We start from the raw sequence: 4,619 nt of genomic DNA, 5'->3' as shown, positions 1-4,619 counted from the left end.
GTGTAGTTATCAAAATGGATTAGATATTGTACCTACTTCTCTACTTCCTTTAACAGTTTATTCAATATGAACCACTTAAAAAAATGCCCCCGATTTCTTTAAATCCTTCTCAGTTCAGAAAAGTATACTTCCCGTCTTGAAATCCCTCACCCTAGGGAAAAGATTCCTCATTAGAGATTTCTAACAAGGTCAACTCAGCCTAACCCTATCCAACTTCTACAACTCAAACGTTCCATTCCCAGCAACAATCCAAAGTGTAAATAGTGTACACCAGTGTTTCTGCAAGCCTGAGTGGATACACTAGACCCTTCTACATGCAGAGTCAAAATTAAACATTAAATACTGGAGCCAGTCAAAAACCACTTTACTGCTGGTCCCCAATCTAAAACAGCTTGCCTTTTATACAGGATCTTTCAACTAGAAAGTGTCCGAGGGCATTCAGAAGTACAGAACAGTTGCCAAGGCACAAAAGAACAGATATAGGAAGAAATTTCAGAAGCAATACAAGTGAACGCTGAGTGTTTGTTACAGGTCTTTCAGTCAGGCTCCTGTGGGGTAAGAGCCACTGCAGCCCGTGCCAAAGCCCTGTTTATAATGTCCCAAGTTTAGATTATCACAGAGAGGATTGGCCCATGCTGTGATTGTACAGACTTGGTTATATCCCCCACTATACCAACCCTTAACACTAGTCTAGTTGTATTCAGTGACACAGCAATGTTATCTACTATACATCCAACTCATTGTTCTGAATGAATCTAGGCTCATCTGATGTTGCCCTGAAACAGCTTCAGGAAACATGCACACCCTGGAGTATTCAAAAGGAGGCAGGCGTCTTTTGGATCAGCCCAATTTCCAACAAAGAGCCTCAATACAAGCTACAAGCTTCCAAGTTCAATATACAAGTCACTTTCTTTAAAAGCTCAATTTTTTAATACATTAAAAAAAGGCAGGCAACAGATAATTCCATCAAGTACTGAGGGATGGTTACAAAACTCAGCAGGCAGTTGGACACTTCTCAAATTAAACAGAAACAGTGCTGACAAATAAGACAAACTTACCAATGTCAGCATTCAAATGCTTTAGACAATTCAGTCATTTTAGCTAAGTCAGACCAACTACAGATGTAGAATGATTAATGATAGTTGTTTACCTTAGCTCACACCTTGAGAAACAGCACTGAAGTGACATCTCCAGACATGATTCACACTACAGATTAAAAAACAGATTTATTAGAAGTGACAATTTCAAAGGAGAAAATTAGGCACTTGTCATAAAAAAGCTTTGCAGTGTGAAATCCAACTCAAGATCTGTATGACTTGCCATAATTGTGAAGCCAATGATTTAAAAAAAAAAGTAGGTAACCAGTCAAGGGCAGTAGTAGTAAAGTGGTTTTCATGCCCACTTCAGGAATTGGTGTTGGGTCTCATTTGTCCAAACCCATAGAACTCCAAAGTAAAACCGTAACTAGTGTAGCAACCTGGGACTCCAAACCATCACACTAAGCAATGGCCAATTATTTATAAAGAAGGGAAATAAACTCAGTGCTACAAGGATAGGATAGGGAAATGGGAGTGATTGAACTACTGCATAGAGGGCCAAAATGGCATCTGGTGTTGCAGGCGGAGTATTTTGTACTTGTCACATTGCCTTCAAAACATCAAGTGCCCCCACCACAAAAGATGCTGCCAGATCTGGCAATGTCCAAGTGCCAATGCCCACGGTATTTTGTTCTTGTACAATCCTAATAATCTAATCATACTTTGTTCCACATGTAAAGGGAAGATAGTACCCATGTTTTGCACTAAAACAGTTCATGTTTGCCACTTGAAAACTTGCAACAAGACCCTGTTTTTAAAGAAAGGTACCGGAGCATGGGATTTCAAAGACTCTGAATAGAGACTGTCCTCTGGGCAATTAGGAGGGAAGAAATAAAATGTTGGCCTGGCCAGCAACACCTATATGGCATGAATGAGGGGAAAAGACAAACAGGACCCAAAGATTGCTTTCATACAACCAATGAGGCAGAAATTTGAAACTAGATGCTGGGAAATACTGAAGTTCTTGTGGTTCTAACTGAACCAACTGGGTGAAGCATACCCACAGCCCTCTGAAATTAAAAACACCAAGGTTGAGACCAATGGCAGTTTTTTAGTGAGATCAAAGTTCAGATAGGAAAAGAGGGCAAAGTTCAGTCACAATCTTACCATGACATTTGGCACATTTTAGTCCACTGCTAATTTGTTATTACAACCCAAGAATGTACACAAGGCAATGTGAATTTGCTGAAAACACCAAATTTGGGACATATAACAAAACTGAGAATCTGAACAGTACACAGCAGTAAAGCAAAGGAAAAAACTCACCTGAGCTGACAGGTAGTGTCCATGCTTCTCACCAAATCACAACTGAACATTCAACACTGGAAAGAATAAATGCCACAAACACTCAACACATGGAGCCACATAACTGCTATAAGAACCACTGGATTCCTGAATCTTCACTTATCTTCCATCCATTTTCTTTTAAATCATTAAAACAAAAAGACATATTAGCCCTTGTACAGCCTAGCCCCACAAGCTTAAAATTAATAACCTAGGATTCTCATTGAAGCTAGGGAGATTAGAGTCTTTGATCTTTAGGTCATCATTGTCTACAGTAATAGCACCAGAATGCTGGAGAACAGCAAGTGTTGTCCCCTTATTCAAGGAGTAGAGTCAACCCTAGTAATTATAATTTGGAGGTGCCAGTATTGGACTGGGGTGGACAAAGTTGAGAGATAGGATTTATAATCATCTTGAAAGGAATACTTGAACAGGGATAGACAACAGTTTTGTGAAGGGTAGATTGTGCCTCACAAACCTTGAGTTCTTTGAGAAGGTGACCAAAGTGATGAGGGAGGGTAAAGCAGTTGATGCGGATTTTGAAAGACGACAGAGGGTGGTGGTTGATGGGAAGTGTTCACCCTGGAATTCAGTTACTAGTGGTGTACCGCAAGTATCAGCTTTGGGCCACTGCTGTTTGTCATTTTTATAAGTGACCTGGATGAGGGCAGAGAAGGATATATTAGTAAATTTGTGGACGACACTAAGGTCAGTGGAGTTGTGGACAGTGCGGAAGATGTTGCAGGTTACAGGATATCGATAAGCTGCATAGCTCGGCTGAGAGGTTGCAAATGGAGTTTAATGCATAGGAGTGATTCACTTTGGAAGGAGTAACAGAAATAAGGAATACTGGGCTAATGGTAAGATTCTTGGTAATGTGAATGAGCACAGAGAGATTGGTGTTCATGTGCTTAGATCCCTGAAAGTTGCCACCCAGGTCGATAGGATTGTTAAAGCATATGCTGTGTTAGCTTTAATTGGTAGAAGGATTGAGTTTGAGTCATGAGGTCATGTTGCAACTGTACAAAACTGGTGCAGCCACAAAGTATGGCATAGTTCTTGTCGCTGCATTATAGGATGGATGTGGAAGCTTTGGTAAGGACTCAGAGGATATTTAGCAGGATGTTGCCTGGTCTGGAGGGAATGTCTTATGATGAAAGGCTGAGGGTTTGAGGCTGTCTTCATTAGAGAGAAGGTAGAGAGGTGACTGAGCGACATACAAGATAACCAAAGGATTAGATAGGATGGACAGTGAGAGCCTCAGATGGTGGTGGCTCGCATGAGGGGACATAGTATTAAATTGAAGGGTGATAGACATAACAGATGTAAGAGGTATGTTCTTTACTTAGTAAGGGTGTGGAATACCCTGCCGCAACAGTAGTAGATTCACCAACTTTAAGGGCATTTAAAAATGGTGATTGGATAAGCATATGGATGATAGTTGAATAGTATAGGTTAGATGGGTTTCACAGATTAGCGTAACAGAGGACCGAAGGGCCTGCACTGCACTGCAATATTCTATGTTAGATGTCTAATCGGGATTCATGGCATTTCTATATCGCCCAGATGCACCCTCCGAAACAAAGATGATCAACTCCCTAAAATAACTTCAAGTCCAGAAAATCTCTACCAGAGAGAGAATTCATAAGACGGACATCTCAATTGTACATTTTAATCACAACTCAAATTACATCAAGCCGTTATAGTTTTTTTTTTTAAATATAAAAAAGTGTATGCAACCAGACTAGGACCATCCTTAGCAGTGAACAATGGACCACTCTCAAAAGGATGCACAACACTACCCAGACCTGGTACTAGCCATGACCAGAACAGTAACAGCTAACAGCCAGTGAAAGAGCAGCCCCATTAATCTCCCAGCTGTGTAACACTGGCACAGGCACTTTGTAGCACTGGACAGCTGACATACCACTGGGAAGAACTGTACAAGGCAGATATAAAACACTTGTCAGTAACAGGGGCATGGAAAGGCTAAACTACAGCAAGATGAATAGCATGCACCTTTTAAAATCTCAGATACCAGTGATGCCATTGAAAGGTTTCTGTATCTTAAAAGAAATTCTAAATAACCCTGAAGGCCATTTGAAATTGCTTCCCTCCCAATCCCAAAACATCCCTTTAAGACCCCATCCCTGCAATTCTGGTCTCAAGTCTTTGGGGAAAGGGAGTGAGCAACAGCCAGCAGTATCATCATTTGACTATTAATTCAGAAACTCTAAT

The 4,619-nt window shown here is 40.7% G+C and overlaps 1 non-coding gene across 1 annotated transcript; it reads right to left on the bottom strand.

Annotated features, from left to right (window-relative positions):
• Nucleotides 1–4,109: 4,109 nt before the first annotated feature.
• Nucleotides 4,110–4,315, bottom strand: LOC122557011. Its single transcript, XR_006313733.1, has one exon. It is a non-coding gene; the product is annotated as a small nucleolar RNA SNORA74 (small nucleolar RNA).
• Between the last annotated feature and the right edge of the window lie 304 nt (nt 4,316–4,619).

This window comes from Chiloscyllium plagiosum, chromosome 14 (genome assembly GCF_004010195.1).
Source record: "Chiloscyllium plagiosum isolate BGI_BamShark_2017 chromosome 14, ASM401019v2, whole genome shotgun sequence".
In the NCBI taxonomy this organism is placed as follows: domain Eukaryota; kingdom Metazoa; phylum Chordata; class Chondrichthyes; order Orectolobiformes; family Hemiscylliidae; genus Chiloscyllium; species Chiloscyllium plagiosum.
The sequence above is the reverse complement of the archived record's forward strand: the minus strand, read 5'-3'. Positions and strand labels throughout refer to the sequence as shown.